At 46.0% G+C, this 22,151-nt stretch overlaps 1 protein-coding gene across 2 annotated transcripts in view; it reads right to left on the reverse strand.

Moving 5' to 3' along the window:
* The window catches only part of PLEKHB1 (pleckstrin homology domain containing B1), a 113,207-nt gene extending 91,325 nt beyond the window's left edge, over positions 1–21,882 (reverse strand). The window contains exons 1-2 of one of the 2 annotated variants that reach the window (XM_056561211.1): positions 21,812–21,826; positions 8,959–9,149 (exon numbers count right to left, since the gene is read on the reverse strand). The gene's annotated coding sequence lies outside the window, so the exon portion shown is untranslated. Of the gene's footprint in view, positions 1–8,958; positions 9,150–21,811 lie in introns of both variants that reach the window. The other variant, XM_056561212.1, reaches the window with a different exon arrangement.
* Between the last annotated feature and the right edge of the window lie 269 nt (positions 21,883–22,151).

The following is a 22,151-nucleotide window of genomic DNA, read 5'->3' on the forward strand; positions in this document are numbered from 1 at the left end:
CTCTACAGGAGAGAGGACACTGTCCATAAGAGCTTACACTCTACAGGAGAGAGGACCCTGTACATAAGAGCTTACACTCTACAGGAGAGAGGACCGTAAACATAAGAGATTACACTATACAGGAGAGAGGACCCTGCCCATAAGAGCGTACACTCTACAGAAGAGAGGACCCTGCCCATAAGAGTTTACACTCTACAGGAGAGAGGACCCTGTACATAAGAGATTACACTATACAGGAGAGAGGACACTGTACATAAGAGCTTACACTCTACAGGAGAGAGGTCCCTGTCCATAAGAGCTTACACTCTACAGGAGAGAGGACCCTGTCCATAAGAGCTTACACTCTACAGGAGAGAGGACCCTGCCCATAAGAGCTTACACTCTACAGGAGAGAGGACCCTGCCCATAAGAGCTTACACTCTACAGGAGAGAGGACCCTGCCCATAAGAGATAACACTCTACAGGAGAGAGGACACTGTACATAAGAGCTTACACTCTACAGGAGAGAGGACCCTGTCCATAAGAGCTTACACTCTACAGGAGAGAGGACCCTGTCCATAAGAGCTTACACTCTACAGGAGAGAGGACCCTGCCCATAAGAGCTTACACTCTACAGGAGAGAGGACCCTGCCCATAAGAGCTTACACTCTACAGGAGAGAGGACCCTGTCCATAAGAGCTTACACTCTACAGGAGAGGGGACCCTGCCCATAAGAGCTTACACTCTACAGGAGAGAGGACCCTGCCCATAAGAGCTTACACTCTACAGGAGAGAGGACCCTGCCCATAAGAGCTTACACTCTACAGGAGAGAGGACCCTGTACATAAGAGATTACACTATACAGGAGAGAGGACCCTGTGCATAAGAGCTTACACTATACGGGAGAGAGGACCCTGTACATAAGAGCTTACACTCTACAGGAGAGAGGACACGGTCCATAAGAGCTTACACTCTACAGGAGAGAGGACCCTGTACATAAGAGCTTACACTCTACAGGAGAGAGGACCGTAAACATAAGAGATTACACTATACAGGAGAGAGGACCCTGCCCATAAGAGCGTACACTCTACAGAAGAGAGGACCCTGCCCATAAGAGTTTACACTCTACAGGAGAGAGGACCCTGTACATAAGAGATTACACTATACAGGAGAGAGGACCCTGCCCATAAGAGCTTACACTGTACAGGAGAGAGGACACTGTCCATAAGAGCTTACACTCTACAGGAGAGAGGACCCTGCCCATAAGAGCTTACACTCTACAGGAGAGAGGACCCTGCCCATAAGAGATAACACTCTACAGGAGAGAGGACCCTGTACATAAGAGCTTACACTCTACAGGAGAGAGGACCCTGCCCATAAGAGCTTACACTCTACAGGAGAGAGGACCCTGTACATAAGAGCTTACACTCTACAGGAGAGAGGACACTGCCCATAAGAGCTTACACTCTACAGGAGAGAGGACCCTGCCCATAAGAGCTTACACTCTACAGGAGAGAGGACACTGCCCATAAGAGCTTACACTCTACAGGAGAGAGGACCCTGTACATAAGAGATTACACTATACAGGAGAGAGGACCCTGCCCATAAGAGCTTACACTATACCGGAGAGAGGACCCTGTACATAAGAGATTACACTCTACAGGAGAGAGGACCCTGTACATAAGAGATTACACTATACAGGAGAGAGGACCCTGCCCATAAGAGCTTACACTATACGGGAGAGAGGACCCTGTACATAAGAGCTTACACTCTACAGGAGAGAGGACACTGTCCATAAGAGCTTACACTCTACAGGAGAGAGGACCCTGTACATAAGAGCTTACACTCTACAGGAGAGAGGACCCTGTACATAAGAGATTACACTATACAGGAGAGAGGACCCTGCCCATAAGAGCGTACACTCTACAGAAGAGAGGACCCTGCCCATAAGAGTTTACACTCTACAGGAGAGAGGACCCTGTACATAAGAGATTACACTATACAGGAGAGAGGACCCTGCCCATAAGAGCTTACACTGTACAGGAGAGAGGACACTGTCCATAAGAGCTTACACTCCACAGGAGAGAGGACCCTGTACATAAGAGCTTACACTCTACAGGAGAGAGGACCCTGCCCATAAGAGCTTACACTCTACAGGAGAGAGGACCCTGTACATAAGAGCTTACACTCTACAGAAGAGAGGACCCTGCCCATAAGAGTTTACACTCTACAGGAGAGAGGACCCTGTACATAAGAGATTACACTATACAGGAGAGAGGACCCTGCCCATAAGAGCTTACACTGTACAGGAGAGAGGACACTGTCCATAAGAGCTTACACTCTACAGGAGAGAGGACCCTGTACATAAGAGCTTACACTCTACAGGAGAGAGGACCCTGCCCATAAGAGCTTACACTCTACAGGAGAGAGGACCCTGTACATAAGAGCTTACACTCTATAGGAGAGAGGACCCTGTACATAAGAGCTTACACTCTACAGGAGAGAGGACCCTGCCCATAAGAGCTTACACTCTACAGGAGAGAGGACCCTGTACATAAGAGCTTACACTCTACAGAAGAGAGGACCCTGCCCATAAGAGTTTACACTCTACAGGAGAGAGGACCCTGTACATAAGAGATTACACTATACAGGAGAGAGGACCCTGCCCATAAGAGCTTACACTGTACAGGAGAGAGGACACTGTCCATAAGAGCTTACACTCTACAGGAGAGAGGACCCTGTACATAAGAGCTTACACTCTACAGGAGAGAGGACCCTGCCCATAAGAGCTTACACTCTACAGGAGAGAGGACCCTGTACATAAGAGCTTACACTCTATAGGAGAGAGGACCCTGTACATAAGAGCTTACACTCTACAGGAGAGAGGACCCTGTACATAAGAGATTACACTATACAGGAGAGAGGACCCTGCCCATAAGAGCATACACTATACCGGAGAGAGGACCCTGTACATAAGAGATTACACTCTACAGGAGAGAGGACCCTGTACATAAGAGATTACACTATACAGGAGAGAGGACCCTGCCCATAAGAGCTTACACTATACGGGAGAAAGGACACTGTCCATAAGAGCTTACACTCTACAGGAGAGAGGACCCTGTACATAAGAGCTTACACTCTACAGGAGAGAGGACCCTGTACATAAGAGATTACACTATACAGGAGAGAGGACCCTGCCCATAAGAGCGTACACTCTACAGAAGAGAGGACCCTGCCCATAAGAGTTTACACTCTACAGGAGAGAGGACCCTGTACATAAGAGATTACACTATACAGGAGAGAGGACCCTGCCCATAAGAGCTTACACTGTACAAGAGAGAGGACACTGTCCATAAGAGCTTACACTCTACAGGAGAGAGGACCCTGCCCATAAGAGCTTACACTTTACAGGAGAGAGGACCCTGCCCATAAGAGCTTACACTCTACAGGAGAGATGACCCTGTCCAGAAGAGCTTACACTCTACAGGAGAGAGGACCCTGCCCATAAGAGATAACACTCTACAGGAGAGAGGACACTGCCCATAAGAGCTTACACTCTACAGGAGAGAGGACCCTGCCCATAAGAGCTTACACTCTACAGGAGAGAGGACACTGCCCATAAGAGCTTACACTCTACAGGAGAGAGGATCCTGTACATAAGAGATTACACTATACAGGAGAGAGGACCCTGCCCATAAGAGCTTACACTATACCGGAGAGAGGACCCTGTACATAAGAGATTACACTCTACAGGAGAGAGGACCCTGTACATAAGAGATTACACTATACAGGAGAGAGGACCCTGCCCATAAGAGCTTACACTATACGGGAGAGAGGACCCTGTACATAAGAGCTTACACTCTAGAGGAGATAGGACACTGTCCATAAGAGCTTACACTCTACAGGAGAGAGGACCCTGTACATAAGAGCTTACACTCTACAGGAGAGAGGACCCTGTACATAAGAGATTACACTATACAGGAGAGAGGACCCTGCCCATAAGAGATAACACTCTACAGGAGAGAGGACCCTGCCCATAAGAGCTTACACTCTACAGGAGAGAGGACCCTGCCCATAAGAGCTTACACTCTACAGGAGAGATGACCCTGTCCATAAGAGCTTACACTCTACAGGAGAGAGGACCCTGCCCATAAGAGCTTACACTCTACAGGAGAGAGGACCCTGCCCATAAGAGCTTACACTCTACAGGAGAGAGGACACTGCCCATAAGAGCTTACACTCTACAGGAGAGAGGATCCTGCCCATAAGAGCTTACACTCTACAGGAGAGAGGACCCTGCCCATAAGAGCTTACACTCTACAGGAGAGAGGACCCTGCCCATAAGAGCTTACACTCTACAGGAGAGATGACCCTGTCCAGAAGAGCTTACACTCTACAGGAGAGAGGACCCTGCCCATAAGAGCTTACACTCTACAGGAGAGAGGACCCTGTACATAAGAGCTTACACTCTACAGGAGAGAGGACACTGCCCATAAGAGCTTACACTCTACAGGAGAGAGGACCCTGCCCATAAGAGCTTACACTCTACAGGAGAGAGGACACTGCCCATAAGAGCTTACACTCTACAGGAGAGAGGACCCTGTACATAAGAGATTACACTATACAGGAGAGAGGACCCTGCCCATAAGAGCTTACACTATACCGGAGAGAGGACCCTGTACATAAGAGATTACACTCTACAGGAGAGAGGACCCTGTACATAAGAGATTACACTATACAGGAGAGAGGACCCTGCCCATAAGAGCTTACACTATACGGGAGAGAGGACCCTGTACATAAGAGCTTACACTCTACAGGAGAGAGGACCCTGTACATAAGAGATTACACTATACAGGAGAGAGGACCCTGCCCATAAGAGATAACACTCTACAGGAGAGAGGACCCTGCCCATAAGAGCTTACACTCTACAGGAGAGAGGACCCTGCCCATAAGAGCTTACACTCTACAGGAGAGATGACCCTGTCCATAAGAGCTTACACTCTACAGGAGAGAGGACCCTGCCCATAAGAGCTTACACTCTACAGGAGAGAGGACCCTGCCCATAAGAGCTTACACTCTACAGGAGAGAGGACACTGCCCATAAGAGCTTACACTCTACAGGAGAGAGGATCCTGCCCATAAGAGCTTACACTCTACAGGAGAGAGGACCCTGCCCATAAGAGCTTACACTGTACAGGAGAGAGGACCCTGTCCATAAGAGCTTACACTCTACAGGAGAGAGGACCCTGCCCATAAGAGCTTACACTCTACAGGAGAGAGGACCCTGCCCATAAGAGCTTACACTCTACAGGAGAGAGGACCCTGCCCATAAGAGCCTACACTCTACAGGAGAGAGGACCCTGCCCATAATAGATTACACTCTACAGGAGAGAGGACCCTGTACATAAGAGATTACACTATACAGGAGAGAGCACCCTGTCCATAAGAGCTTACACTCTACAGGAGAGAGGACCCTGACCATAAGAGATTACACTCTACAGGAGAGAGGACCCTGTACATAAGAGATTACACTATACAGGAGAGAGGACCCTGCCCATAAGAGCTTACACTATACGGGAGAGAGGACCCTGCCCATAAGAGCTTACACTATACAGAAGAGAGGACCCTGTACATAAGAGATTACACTATACAGGAGAGAGGACCTTGTCCATAAGAGCTTACACTCTACAGGAGAGAGGACCCTGCCCATAAGAGCTTACACTATACAGGAGAGAGGACCCTGTACATAAGAGCTTACACTCTACAGGAGAGAGGACCCTGTACATAAGAGCTTACACTCTACAGGAGAGAGGACACTGTACATAAGAGCTTACACTCTACAGGAGAGAGGACCCTGTACATAAGAGATTACACTCTACAGGAGAGAGGACCCTGTCCATAAGAGCTTACACTCTACAGGAGAGAGGACCCTGTCCATAAGAGCTTACACTCTACAGGAGAGAGGACCCTGTACATAAGAGATTACACTCTACAGGAGAGAGGACCCTGTCCATAAGAGTTTACACTCTACAGGAGAGAGGACCCTGCCCATAAGAGCTTACACTCTACAGGAGAGACATGCCACTGAAAAACACAATCATAACTTTGAAGAGTTCAAGATTACAGCAATTGAACAAATACCTGAGGACAACCATGATAGATTTGGGAGCCTCTGCAAGAGAGAATCTTTTTAGATTTACAAAATGAACACACTGGCCCTGCTCGGTCTAAATGAAAATATTGATAATGTATAAAACTAATATAAATAAATAATATCTAAAGCTACTAACTCAACATATATTTGCATATGGATACAGAAAAAAAGAAAAAGAAAACAATACATATCTAACGTTACACACTTTTTGGCAGCGCTGTAGTGCCCCTGTTTAGGGAAACCGTCGTTTTTCCCACTGCGATATTATCATTACGTTTAAAAACAAACAACACACACACATATATATATATATATATATAGATATGTATGATCCACATCTCGAATACAAATAATAATATTTTCATATACAATAACTCATCATGTACATATGAACAAGTAGGATGCACATCACGCCGCTTCTATTTAATAAGGGCGAACAGTATCAATTTTTGCATATAATGTATACCCTCCGACTTCACATAGAACAGATTCGGCAGTAAACTCCTGCTGACAATACCACCAGCATTGTTGTGCTAAGAATCAAACATATCACTCCTACAAACACCCGTGCCAACAATAACTACAGTGGTCCCTTAACATACGATAGTAATCCGTTCCAAATGGACCATCGTTTGTTGAAACCATCGTATGTTGAGGGATCCGTGCAATGTAAAGTATAGGACAGTGGTCTACAACCTGCGGACCTCCAGATGTTGCAAAACTACAACACCCAGCATGCCCGGACAGCCAACGGCTGTCTGGGCATGCTGGGTGTTGTAGTTTTGCAACATCTGGAGGTCCGTAGGTTGAAGACCACTGTTAGAGGAAGTTGTACTCACCTGTCCCCGCCGCTCCGGACCGTCACCGCTCGTCACCGCTGCCCGGGATGTCGCCATCCATCGCTGTCGCCGCGTCTCCGAGGTGTCCCCGACGCTCCGGCAAGGCCTCTGCTTCCCCGGCATCCTCGCTCTCCGTTGCCGCCATCACGTTGTTACGCACGCCGCTCCTATTGGATGACGGGACGGCGTGCGCAGCGACGTGATGACGATGACGGAGAGCGCCGACGATGCTGAGGATCCCGAAGAGGACGTGCCGGAGCCCAGAGGACAGGTAAGTGATCGTCAGCGGACCACACGGGGCACCGTAAACGGCTATCCGGTGGCAGCTGAAGCAGTTTTGCGCTGTCGGATAGCCGTTTATGCGATGGCCCCGACATAAAAAAGCATCGTATGTTGATGCTGCCTCTGAGAGGCCATCGTATGTTGAAATTATCGTATGTCGGGGCCATCGTAGGTCGAGGGGTCACTGTACACTTTTCCGATTATACTGCTAGAAACTCATACAGTATGAACTTCGGCAGCACTGCAGTCCCTGTACTCTGGGAGACGCACACACCAGAATTCACTCACTAGATCATCATTAAAGGGGTACTCCGGTGAAAACCTTTTTTCTTTTAAGTCAACTGGTGCCAGAAAATTAAACATATTTGTAAATTACTTCTATTAAAAAATCTTAATCCTTCCAGTACTTATTAGCTGCTGAATGCTACAGAGGAAATTCCTTTCTTTTTGGAACACTGATGACATCACAAGCACAGTGCTCTCTGCTGACATCTCTGTCCATTTTAGCAACCGTGCATAGCAGATACATAGCAGATTTATAGCAGATGCATAGCAGATGTATAGCAGATGTATGCTAAGGGCAGCATAGTGGCTCAGTGGTTAGCACTGCTGCCTTGCAGTGCAGGGCCCTTGAGTTCAAATCCCACTAAGGACAACAATAAATAAAGAGTTATTATTATTTTAATGACATCAGCAAAGAGCACTGTGCTCATGATGTCATCAGAGAGCATTCCAAAAAGAAAATTATTTCCTCTGTAGTATTCAGCAGCTAATAAGGACAGGAAGGATTAAGATTTTTTAATAGAAGTAATTTACAAATATGTTTAACTTTCTGCCACCAGTTGATTTAAAAGAAAAAAGGTTTTCATCGGAGTACCCCTTTAACATGAGTGCGCACATACACACGAGCAAAATGAACTAAAGTCTCCGATACAAGAAACAAGAAGCTACACACTGCTTTATATGAAAAAAGTATTTTAGAAGAGTCATGTCTCATATTTTTATGAATGAACCAAACGCCAGCGAATAAAGCTTTTTTACAATGCAGGCTTTGTTTTTATGTTTGTGTTTTTATGAATGAACCATATGTCAGCAAGCAGCGCTACTACAGCGCAGGTCTATGACACTTCTTTTACACACACCGGCAGCCGATTCTGGCAGCCACCATCAATTCAAGTAAGATAAAGTCACAGCTTTATGAGTCAAGTCAAGTCAGTCCCTGTTATCTGTCAAGTCAGCGTGGTCTGCATTCAATTGTCCAGTCCTACTACAAGTCCCAGCAAGCCCTTAAGGTCTCTGCGTCACTGGTCACCTCCTTGGGCCTTGGCTAAACTGTACAGACCTTACCAACTTTGCCATCTGCCTCTAGGGTAACAACATCTGCCCTACACCACACACCCCGCCACCACAACTTTTGGCATCACGAACAGGATACGGGTGTGCGCCTTATGCCACAAGCCCTCCCCCTAGTCTGAACTGTGCCCAATATTGTCTGCAAAAACCACATGCCAATGCGATTTAAGTCTGCGCCAAAAAGTGTACGGGACTTTGTCTATGAAATGTGTGTTACCCGAGGCGCTTTTGAAATAGAGGGGGAGGTGAAGAAAATGTTGTTGCCTGCTATTTGGAACAGTATGGAAGACGTGAAAACCATGCGCAAGATCAGATCAGAAACTATGTTACATTGACAAGTATTGCCTGTACCTGGAAGGGTTAAAGATGTGCTGGAGAAGCGTGCCAAAATGTCCCGCGCTGGTCAGCGTCCCGCCCATGGGCGTGGAAACCATGTTGTTGTACCGATGCTGAAGTGGAACTGTGAAGATCCGCCCCTTGTTCCCAGGGGAGCGTAAGTCACCGCTGACCCACTTCCGGATGGCGGCCATTTTCCCGAAGCCCTGCATAAAAGGAGCAGATCCTCTCAGTTTGCTGGAAGACAGTAAGAGGAGCAGCATGGCGGAACAGGCAAGCTCACATGCAGAGAGTCCCAAGATGGCGCCGGAGGCCCGGAAAGTTCCCGTGGCGCAAATGTTTCTGGAGCTGGCATCTCCATCGGGGCCAAAGAGGCCTGCTACCACGTCCCGTTGCCCGAGGACGATGGAGACTGGCCACCAACCCCAGATAACGGAACGCCAGCATCTTCTAGTGCATCATTGCCGGTGAGGCTGTCCCCTCACCACCATACCTGGTTGTTTGGCAATGAGCTTGGACTGATCCGATACATGAGGGAGCACCTTCTTTCCCTGCCAGGGAAGTCCCATCCCCCAGTCCCTCTGGCCCAGTACAAAATGGCCAGAAGAGAGGCTCAGGTAGCCGAGATCGTAGAGGGACTGAGGGCACAGAGAGTAGTGACATATGGGCCTTAGCTGCTGCCATATGAGGTGCAACAGGCGCAGCAACAGGACACCAAAGCATTAGAGGCCCTGTAAATCAGAAAATTGGAACATCCCCGAGAGGAAGAGCCACCCCTGGAACATCACCGTGGTACAGTGGTGAAATTCGACAAAGTGCGGGAGTTTGGCACCCTCATGGACTGTCGTCATGGAGGGACCATCCTGATCAATCGTCGGGCAGTGCAGAGAGACTATCTTCCCCCGTCCATGCATTCTCTAGAGAGCGGTGAGATCGTGAAGTATACTCCTGTACAGAGCTTGAGAGGAGAGTGGGCGGCTGTGGTGACCTGTCCAAAGAATCCAACCTAGGAGGAGGTCTACATGCCGGAAGTGCCTGTCATGGCACCAAAGTATCTACCACAGTCGTCTGTGAATGTGCCCAGGCCTACTCCTGTGGTCGAGGAGGTTTGGCTTAACCAGCGGGCACCAACTGATGTGCCTCGGCCTGACTGTTGAGACACAATTAGCTCCTATAAGGCTATAACTCCCCCTCCCCCTTATTACTATAATTAATTAAATAATAACTGACACAACAACAATTTAACTTTTCCGTGGGTGGGGATTGGCCACAGCTTTATTTATAAAATTACTTATATAAATAACAATTTAACTGTAACAAAGACACCGATTGGCTTCTTACCAACCCGAGAGGTGCTGCCACACCGTCCTGTGTGGAGGTCTACCCCGGGTTGACCCCGCTTTCACCGTCTTCTTACCGCCAAGCTGTGACTTACAATAAACAGAGATACAAAAAAGGGAGGGAGGGAGGGCAAAACTCCGGGTCCTGGGCAGATTGAGGGGGGAAGGGAGGCACCTCAGCTATAAATACCCAGGGGAGGGCCCCTGAAAGCCCGGGAAACTATTGAACCCCTGATTGGTGCACTCCTTCCCCCCACCCATGGGACATACCACTATAGCCACTGGCAAGTTTTACAGGTGGGGGAGGGGGCTAAAACATTGCCTGTATATTTCTTAACCCCTTAACTGCTCACCAGTCAGGGGGCAAGCTAGTTATGCACAGCTTGCCCCACCAACTCCTGCAGAAGAGGTTTGGCCGGCCCAACAGGCACCAACCGTTGTTCCCCCAGTGGCGCAAGCCGCTGCAGTGCAAATGGTGGTCACCATCAGCCTCACCATTACAGAGTCCATGTTGTCCCTGGTGAACTGGGACACCCGAGTGAGTCCAGGACCCAAGTTGTTGAGCGATCACACATTAAAGTCCTCTAGGGAGACTAGATGTATAACACTAAAAAGGTTCTCTAAAAAATGTTTAAAAAAAATATATAATAATTATATATATATATATATATATATACACATAAATCACACACCCACCTCTTAGCATTGCATTGCTGCATGTGGAAAATTTTCCAAACTATTAAAATATAATTATATTTTGCTTTAAAGGATTTTATTTTTTTTTAAGCTTTTTTTTTTTTTTTTATGAAGCTTAATAGAAACTAAAAAAAAAAAACTAAATAAATTTGCTATTGCCCCCCCCCCCCCCCCCCCCCCATCATCTCCTGAACGGGGCCCCTTTTCTTCCTGTGCTTGTAGTGGCTTGTTGGCATGCGCTCTATAAATTCTCTATCCAAACACTGTACTCTGATATCTCTGCGCTCCCATAGACAGTGCATGGTGGTTGTGCCGATACACTGCTCCATGCACAAGGACATATAGGGCCTCGTTCTGGAGATCACAGGGGGTTCCAGAGGTTAGACCTCCCCTGCGATCTGACACTTATTCCCTATCCTGCAGATAGGGGATAAGTCTTAAAGTAGTGGAGTACCCCTTTAACATACCCGTTTTATTGCACAGTGAACTCAGAAAACTCCCTCACAGTAAGGCACAAATCATTTTAGTTTTTTTAAGCCACAGATATATTTTTGTGGGCTCCATACCATACATTATATGATATTGTGAAGGGAGGCCTTAAAAAAGTACAACTTGTACTGCAAAAAATAGGCCCTCCTACAGCTCTATTGATGGAAAAATGAAACAACATGACTCTCAGAAGGCGAAGAAGAAAAAAAGAAAAGGAAAATCTCTACATGCTGCCTGTCCACATCAGCCACTAGGGGGGGCTTATGAGCTAACTGTATACTGATAGCTCTTATGTCAAAAGTAATAATTTACTCAGTGTGCAGTGAGCTCCCCCTAGTGGTTGGCAGTCAGGATGCTGATTTTGAGTTCTGTATCAGATATTAGGGAAGGTAAATTAATCAGCACTGACCTTTAGACCTATTAACTACAGTACATGGTTGTACAAAGTGGAGGGACCCTCTTTTGATCACCAGTGGCCAAAGATAATATTAGGAAATCACCGAAAATCATTCCAGCTGCTGATTTCTTAGAAGGCTGCAATGGCAGCTCTCATGTTACCTGCCGGCAGCTGCCTCATACACCGCCTCATTCTACAGTGTTTGATCACATCGGCAGGCAGACGTATGTCATAGGGGAAAGTCATGAATTCTACATGAATTTTAGGAAGCTTGTTGTGAAATGTTGCCTAAGGCAAAGGCACTCGCTCGAGGTGTCCTGGGCTATAGCTGTGTAGATCCCCATAATTACCATGAATTAATGCAATATGTTTTCTCTACATTTAGGCTTCCCCCTTTAAACCGTCTGGGCTGCCTTGGGACTGTGCTCTATCTATTCTTTTAATTTCACTCATAGTTCCTGGCCTATCACTACCAGGCTTTTTATGTACTACAGCTTTTAGAGCATTGCTGGGAGTTGTAGTTTCACAATGGCTAGACAGCCACAAGTTGGAGATCTTTGCTGTATGGTGTGATTTCTACTGTTTTCCAAGATGGGAGGGTTCCCAAGCTCCCTGTGCACAGTGACGTCCGGCCGATATCTTTCTATTAACGCCTCCTCCCCTATGCTGAGCCTCTGCAGAGTGGAGCTCCATTCTGCAGCAAAGGAGGCTCAGCACAGGGGAGAAGGTGTTAATAAGAAGATGTCAACCGGATGTCACCGTGCAAAGGGAGCTTGGTAAGGGAGCTTTTTTGATGCAGTGATTTAGTTACCAATAAAGGGTCACTAGAGGGCGAAGAGGAAGATGCCAGGCCTGACCACAGATGAGAGCAGGGAGCAGGTGAGTATTTAACACTACTCCCCACAGAGGAGCAATAACTCCTGTTCTTTTGACAGGAGTCCCTGCTTCTTTACAGTAATGAGCTATGCATCACAGCTACAAGCATATCATTTTGCATGCACTTAAGAACTGAGATTATTATTGTCATCAGTGTCACCTGCCCCATTTAAAATACATACTGATTAGAAGGCATACCTTGCATATCTTCTTCTTAGTAAATACTAGGTGGCCCTGGTGCAGAGTGGCACGCTGAGTAAGTGTAAGGCGCTATGTCAGTGGCGTTGCGACCCGGGAGCGGGGGGTGCGGCCCGCACCGGGTGACACCAACCTAATGGGGTGACACCAAGACGCTGCCCAGCTACACCAACACCGCCAGTCTGTAACCGACCGGCAGCAACACCCCCCCCCCTCCCCCCGCCTTCACCTGCGCTGTGCGCCCGGCCGACAGCACCACCACCACCCCCCCCCCCCCCCGGCATTCACCTGCGCTGTGCGCCCGTCAGCAACCCCCCCCCCGCTCATCCGTCAGCACCACCGCATGGGACGTCAGTGACGTCACTCGCAGGGTGCCAGGAGAGAAGGAGCGCTGCGCTGGATGGGTGAGTGTGTGTGTCTGTCTCTCTGTCTGTCGCTATCTCTGTCTGTGTGTGACTGTCTGTGTGTGACTCTGTGTGTGTGTATGTATGTGACTGTGTGTGACTCTGTGTGTGTGTGTGTGTATGTATGTGACTGTGTGTGACTCTGTGTGTGTGTGTGTGTAAGTATGTGACTGTGTGTGACTCTGTGTGTGTGTGTATGTATGTGACTGTGTGTGACTCTGTGTGTGTATGTATGTGACTGTGTGTGACTCTGTGTGTGTGTGTATGTATGTGACTGTGTGTGACTCTGTGTGTGTATGTATGTGACTGTGTGTCACTCTGTGTGTGTATGTATGTGACTGTGTGTCACTCTGTGTGTGTGTATGTATGTGACTGTGTGTGACTCTGTGTGTGTGTATGTATGTGACTGTGTGTGACTCTGTGTGTGTATGTATGTGACTGTGTGTGACTCTGTGTGTGTATGTATGTGACTGTGTGTCACTCTGTGTGTGTGTGTGTGTATGTATGTGACTGTGTGTGACTCTGTGTGTGTGTGTGTATGTATGTGACTGTGTGTGACTCTATGTGTGTGTATGTATGTGACTGTGTGTGACTCTGTGTGTGTGTGTGTGTGTGTATGTATGTGACTGTGTGTGACTGTGTGTGTGTATGTATGTGACTGTGTGTGACTCTGTGTGTGTGTATGTATGTGACTGTGTGTGACTCTGTGTGTGCGTGTGTATGTATGTGACTGTGTGTGACTCTGTGTGTGTGTATGTATGTGACTGTGTGTGTGTGTATGTATGTGACTGTGTGTGACTGTGTGTGTGTGTATGTATGTGACTGTGTGTGACTCTGTGTGTGTATTTATGTGACTGTGTGTGACTCTGTGTGTGTGTATGTATGTGACTGTGTGTGACTCTGTGTGTGTGTGTGTGTATGTATGTGACTGTGTGTGACTCTGTGTGTGTGTGTGTATGTATGTGACTGTGTGTGACTCTGTATGTGTGTATGTATGTGACTGTGTGTGACTCTGTGTGTGTGTATGTATGTGACTGTGTGTGACTCTGTGTGTGTGTATGTATGTGACTGTGTGTGACTCTGTGTGTGTGTGTATGTATGTGACTGTGTGTGACTCTGTGTGTGTGTATGTATGTGACTGTGTGTGACTCTGTGTGTGTGTATGTATGTGACTGTGTGTGACTCTGTGTGTGTGTGAGTATTTATGTGACTGTGTGTGACTCTGTGTGTGTGTATGTATGTGACTGTGTGTGACTCTGTGTGTGTGTGTATGTATGTGACTGTGTGTGACTCTGTGTGTGTGTGTATGTATGTGACTGTGTGTGTGTGTTGCAGGTGGACCCAGGAGCGCTACACCCCTGCCCACAATCATTTCTTGTATTGGAATTATGTAGGAGGCTTTCTGGTGTGCCAAGTATGCCTTATTTTCTGTGTGTGTGTGACTCTGTGTGTGTGACTTTGTGTGTGTGTGTGACTCTGTGTGTGTGAGTATTTATGTGACTGTGTGTGACTCTGTGTGTGTGTGTATGTATGTGACTGTGTGTGACTCTGTGTGTGTGTATGTATGTGACTGTGTGTGACTCTGTGTGTGTGTATGTATGTGACTGTGTGTGACTGTGTGTGTGTGTGTGTGTATGTATGTGACTGTGTGTGACTCTGTGTGTGTATGTATGTGACTGTGTGTGACTCTGTGTGTGTATGTATGTGACTGTGTGTGACTCTGTGTGTGTGTGTATGTGACTGTGTGTGTGGGTTGCAGGTGGACCCAGGAGCGCTACACCCCTGCCCACAATCATTTCTTGTATTGGAATTATGTAGGAGGCTTTCTGGTGTGCCAAGTATGCCTTATTTTCTGTGTGTGTGTGACTCTGTGTGTGTGACTCTGTGTGTGTGTGTGACTCTGTGTGTGTGTGTAACTCTGTGTGTGTGACTGTGACTCTGTGTGTGTGTGTCTGTCTGTGAGTGTGTGTCTCTCTGACTGTGTGTGTGTGTTTGTGGGGGGGGGGGGGGGTTAAACAGCGATCTAATGTGGGGAGACTTTGACCCATTGTGGGGAACCTGCAAGGGAACCTGCGGCCTAATGTGGGGTAACTACTACCAAATGTGCGGAGTCTATGCTACCTAATGTGGGGATTCTATGCTACCTAATGTGGGGAGTCTATGCTACCTAATGTGGGGAAACTGCTACCTAATGTGGGGAATCTGTGCTACCAAATGTGGGGAGTCTATGCTAGCTAATGTGGGGAATCTGTGCTACCGAATGTGGGGAATCTATGCTACCTAATGTGGGGAATCTGTGCTACCTAATGTGGGGAAATTGCTACCTAATGTGGGGGAACACGTACCAAATGTGGGGAAACTATGCTGCCTAATGTGGGGAAAATATGCTACCTAATGTGGGGGAACTGCTGCCTACCTAATGCTCTGAGGGGGGGGGAGGTATGGGGTGACACCATTTTCTACCGCACCGGGTGACACCAACCCTAGCAACGCCACTGCGCTATGTGACAATCCTATGCATCGCCGCCTACCTTCTTGTAGCTGTGATGCATAGCTCATTACTGTAAAGAAGCAGGGACTCCTGTCAAAAGAACAGGAGTTATTGCTCCTCTGTGGGGAATAGTGTTAAATACTCACCTGCTCCCTGCTCTCATCTGTGGTCAGGCCTAGCATCTTCCTCTTCGCCCTCTAGTGACCCTTTATTGGTAACTAAATCACTGCATCAAAAAATTCATGCAGTGCTCTAGTGATCACAAAATGGTCACTAGAGGCTGGAGAGGAGAATGCTGGTCCGGTTCTGGCCACAGATAGGAGAGGGGAGCCGATAACAATTTTTACTACAAGTGGCCTGATCTGAGCGGTCAGGCATACAATGAATAAATCCAATTTTTATTTTAAATTTCTTATTGATCATTCTGAATCCATTTGATCATCAATATACCTGCGAATAAGCGCTTACACTCTACAGGTCAGAAAACTCTGCCCATAATAGCTTATACTTTACAGGAGAGAGAACCCTGCTCATAAGAGCTCTTATAAACAGGGACCTAATATAATTCCCAAGGAGAGAGGTCCCTGTTTATAAGAGCTTTTAATCTACAGGGTGGGCCATTTATATGGATACACCTTAATAAAATGGGAATGGTTGGTGAAACTTTTCAAGATGGGTGGTGACCATGGCGGCCATTTTGAAGTCGGCCATTTTGAATCCAACTTTTGTTTTTTCAATAGGAAGAGGGTCATGTGACACATCAAACATATTGGGAATTTCACAAGAAAAACAATGATGTGCTTGGTTTTAACGTAACTTTATTCTTTCATGAGTTATTTACAAGTTTCTGACCACCTATAAAATGTGTTCAATGTGCTGCCCATTGTGTTGGATTGTCAATGCAACCCTCTTATCTATATACTGCTATATACTACTATATACACTGCAGGAGAAATGCTAGCACAGGCTTCCAATATCCGTATACACTGCTATATACTACTATATACACCGCAGGAGAAATGCTAGCACAGGCTTCCAGTATCCGTATACACTGCTATATACTACTATATACACCACAGGAGAAATGCTAGCACAGGCTTCCAGTAGCCATATACACTGCTATATACTACTATATACACTGCAGGAGAAATGCTAGCACAGGCCTCCAGTATCCATATACACTGCTATATACTACTATATACACCGCAGGAGAAATGCTAGCACAGGCCTCCAGTATCCATATACACTGCTGTATACTACTATATACACCGCAGGAGAAATGCTAGCACAGGCTTCCAGTATCCGTATACACTGCTATATACTACTATATACACCGCAGGAGAAATGCTAGCACAGGCCTCCAGTATCCATATACACTGCTATATACTACTATATACACCGCAGGAGAAATGCTAGCACAGGCTTCCATTATCCGTATACATTGCTATATACTACTATATACACTGCTATATACTACTATATACACTGCAGGAGAAATGCTAGCACAGGCTTCAGTATCCGTATACACTGCTATATACTACTATATATTGTAGATTATAGATTTTGTTCAGTGATGAGGAAACTTTTATGTGAATGGTGAAGTTAACAAACAAAACCACCGCTATTGGTCCGACACTAACCCACATTGGATAGATCCCTCCAAGACTGTTGGAACACAAACATTGGTGGTAGGGTGTGGTATATGGGGTACAAAGCTAGTGGGGCCATTCTTCATCAATGGAAACCTCAAGGCCACTGGATATGTGAAATTGCTCCATGAGGATGTGTTTCCCTCTTTATGCACTGAAGCTGCACGTTCCCTGAGTTTTTCCAGCAAGATGGTGACCACCACATTATGGGTGTCAGGTCCGAGCATTCCTAGATGAACAGTTTCCTGGAAAGTGGATTGGTTGTTGTGGGCCAGTTGAATGGCCCCCAAGGTCTCCCGATCTGACCCCCTTAGACTTTTATCTTTGGGGTTATCTGAAGGCAATTGTCTATGCTGCGAAGATACGAGATGTGCAGCACCTGAAACTACGGATACTGGAAGCCTGTGCTAGCATTTCTCCTGTGGTGTATATAGTAGTATATAGCAGTGTATACAGATACTGGAAGCCTGTGCTAGCATTTCTCCTGCGGTGTATATAGTAGTATATAGAGAAGAGGGTTGCATTGACAATCCAACACAATGGGCAGTACATTAAACACATTTTAAAAGTGGTCAGAAACTTGTAAATAACTCATGAAAGAATAAAGTTACGGTAAAACCAAGCACATGATTGTTTTTCTTGTGAAATTCCCAATAAGTTTGATGTGTCACATGACCCTCTTCCTATTGAAAAAACTAAAGTTGGATTCAAAATGGCAGACTTTAAAATGCCCGCCATGGTCACCACCCATCTTGAAAAGTTTCCCCCCTCACATATATTAATGTGCCACAAACAGGAAGTTAATATCACCAACCATTCCAATTTTATTAAGGTGTATCCATATAAATGGCCCAACCTGTACAGGAAACAAGCCTCTGGTCATAAAAGCTGAAAACCTCTAATAACTCTACAGTAGGTCCCTGTGCACATAAGTTTTTAATCTAAATCTTATCCCAAGATCAAAATGTATCTCCTATCCACACCCACCGATCATGAGAATGGCAGTCAATTGTCCCCCAAGTTAATGGAATGGCCAGTGTTCCTGAAATGACCTGCTTGTAGGGTTAAGTTTTCTGGTGTTTGACTAAAGCATCATGCGTAGCCTGGTGGCTCCCAGGCCAATCAGGAGCTGTGGACGACTGGCTAAGGGTATTCTACCTTGTGTCCATGTCCTGTTTGACTGGGCTATAAAGGAGTAAAATTGTCCCACTGAATTGCCTGTGATAGGAAAATCTCTCCTGAACACTAGCTTAGTTGCTCTTTGCTTATTCTGATTTCTGGTTATTTTGACTCTGGCTGTATATACAGTTAACTCTTTGGTTCCTGATTTTAATGCTTTGCAGTCCTCATGATTTCTGATCCGGCTAGTTTACCATTCTATTTCTGTGTGCTTATTTACCTCTTGTTTCCCAACCTGTTCCCCTGACTTGTACTGTGTTTGTTTTGTCCTGACTTGTTGCCCCTGCACAATGAATGTTCCATTCATTCTCTATGGCGATTCTAAACATTCCTGCGTTCAGTGCTTAGCAATGTTTGGAAGCTCTATAGAGAATAAATGGAGTGCTGGCTGTACATATTCTCAGCCACGTTATTCATTAGAGGAACCATTTACCTCCATTCTCAGAATCCGTGAAGGTCCCAGTGGTTGGATCTCCACCAGTCACCTAAGACTTTCTGTTTTGTACACATTACTTTCCAGCTGCCTCCTCCTTATCATCACAGGCTGGATAGACAGGTATATAGATAAGACAATGGATGAAGCTCGGATCTAAGCCTCCCACTCACTGTAGAAAAACCTCTGCCCAGGTCACAGAGCACGTCTAGAAATAAATCCCATTCTAGTGAATAAGGTCAGCTCTAGACCATTGTTATAAGGAAAACTAGCAATGCAGGTCAGTGTGTTCTACACAATGGCTGAAGCGCTGCACATGGAAGCGAGATTAGGGAGAATAAGAGTTATAGGTGCCTGGTTGAGCGAAATGCACCAGTAGGTTGGTAAACAGAGGTAGAAGTGAAAATGTAAAATGGTACAGCTTTCTAATATACAGGATTTTAACTTTGACTTTAATTGTGGCCAAACTTAGAAAGACTTACTTAAAGGGAATGTGTCATCATTGTTCAGCATATCTTTTACAAATTTTTTTAGATTTTTTTTTTATTTTCTATTTTGATTTTATATATATATTGCTCAAAAAATAAATAAAGGGAACACTAAGATAACACATCCTAGATCTGAATGAATTAACTAATCGTATGAAATACTTTCGTCTTTACATAGTTGAATGTGCTGACAACAAAATCACACAAAAATTATCAATGGAAATCAAATTTATCAACCCATGGAGGTCTGGATATGGAGTCACACTCAAAATCAAAAGGGAAAACCCCACTACAGGCTGATCCAACTTTATGTAATGTCCGTAAAACAAGTCAAAATGTGTGTGCCTCCACGTGCCCATATGACCTCCCTACAACGCCTGGGCATGCTCCTGATGAGGTGGCTGATGGTCTCCCAAGGGTTGTCCTCCCAGACCTGGACTAAAGCATCCAACTCCTGGACAGTCTGTGGTGCAACGTGGCATTGGTGGATGGAGCTAGACATGATGTCCCAGATGTGCTCAATCGGATTCAGGTCTGGGGAACGGGCGGGCCAGTCCATAGCATCAATGCCTTCCTCTTGCAGGAATTGCTGACACACTCCAGCCACATCAGGTCTAGCATTGTCTTGCCTTAGGAGGAACCCAGGGCCAACCGCACCAGCATATGGTCTCACCTCGGTATCTAATGGCAGCCAGGCTACCTCTGCCAAACACATGGAGGGCTGTGCGGCCCCCAAAGAAATGCCACCCCACACCATTACTGACCCACCGCCAAACCGGTCATGCTGGAGGATGTTGCAGGCAGCAGAACGTTCTCCACAGCATCTCCAGACTCTGTCACGTCTGTCACATGTGCTCAGTGTGAACCTGCTTTCATCTGTGAAGAGCACAGGGCGCCAGTGGCGAATTTGCCAATCTTCGTGTTCCCTTGCAAATGCCAAACATCCTGCACGGTGTTGGGCTGTAAGCACAACCCCCACCTGTGGACGTCGGGCCCTCATGGAGTCTGTTTCTGACCTTTTGAGTGGACACATGCACATTTGTGGCCTGCTGGAGGTCATTTTGCAGGGCTCGGGCAGTGCTCCTCCTTGCACAAAGGTGGAGGTAGCGGTCCTGCTGCTGGGTTGTTGCCCTACTACGGCCTCCTCCACGTCTCCTGATGTACTGGCCTGTCTCCTGGTAGCACCTCCATGCTCTGGACACTACGCTGACAGACACAGCAAACCTTCTTGCCACAGCTCGCATTGATGTGCCATCCTGGATGAGCTGCACTACCTGAGCAACTTGTGTGGGTTGTAGACTCCTTCTCATGCTACCACTAGAGTGAAAGCACCGTCAGCATTCAAAAGTGACCAAAACATCAGCCAGGAAGCATAAGAACTGAGAAGTGGTCTGTGGTCACCACCTGCAGAACCACTCCTTTATTGAGGGTGTCTTGCTAATTGCCTATAATTCTCACCTGTTGTCTGTTCCATTTGCACAACAGCATGTGAAATTGATTGTCAATCAGTGTTGTTCCTGAGTGGACAGTGTGATTTCACAGAAGTGTCATTGACTTGGAGTTACATTGTGTTGTTTAAGTGTTCCCTTTAGTTTTTTCAACAGTATATATATATATATATATATATATATATATATATATATATATATTTTGGAAAACAAACAAAGGTGCTTGAGAAAGGACGCATGGGCGTCTGAAACGTTGCTCCGTTGGTTGGAATAAAGACCACTTCACGTTAATCTGGTGTGCTGCGGTTCATGTTTGCGGTATATATATATATATATATATAGCAACAGGAGAATCCTTTGGTTATATATACATATATATATATATATATATATATATATATATATATATATATAGAATGTTAATAATCCTGAAATCTTCCTGTTCTATCTGTGTTGATAAGGAGGAAGCTGCTAGCAAGTGATCCGTACAGCGAAAGGTGTTATCAGTAGATAGAGAAGGGTGAATCTCGAATTGCCAATTCGGCACTGTGCCCCATTTGATTTTAATAAGATGCTTGGAGTCAGTAAAAAAAAAAAAAAAAAAAAAATCTTACAAGATCCACCTCAAAGATCGGTGTTTCCCAACCAGAGTGGCTCCAGCTGTTGCAAAACTACAACTTCCAGCATGCCCGGACAACCGTTGGTTACACGCCTTATGGTTGCTGTGTGAATTTGATCCCCAAGCAAAGGGCATTAAAATACCAGATGCTTAATACTTACGGCATCCCGGTCCCTGGAGAGAGCACAGCCGTATACATCCTGAGCTTTTAGTTTACCTGCAAATCGAAATTATAATTAAAATACATGGGCTGAAAACCAGGAACAAATCATTGATTACCAACGTGGAGTAATAGTTATATTCTTGTATATAGGAGCAGTATTATAGTAGTTATATTCTTGTCTATAGGAGCAGTATTATAGTAGTTATATTCTTGTATATAGGAGCAGTATTATAGTAGTTATATTCTTGTATATAGGAGCAGTATTATAGTAGACTATTCTTGTATATAGGAGCAGTATTATAGCAGTTATATTCTTGTATATAGGAGCAGTATTATAG

Source organism: Hyla sarda, chromosome 2 (assembly GCF_029499605.1).
Source record: "Hyla sarda isolate aHylSar1 chromosome 2, aHylSar1.hap1, whole genome shotgun sequence".
NCBI classification, from domain to species: domain Eukaryota; kingdom Metazoa; phylum Chordata; class Amphibia; order Anura; family Hylidae; genus Hyla; species Hyla sarda.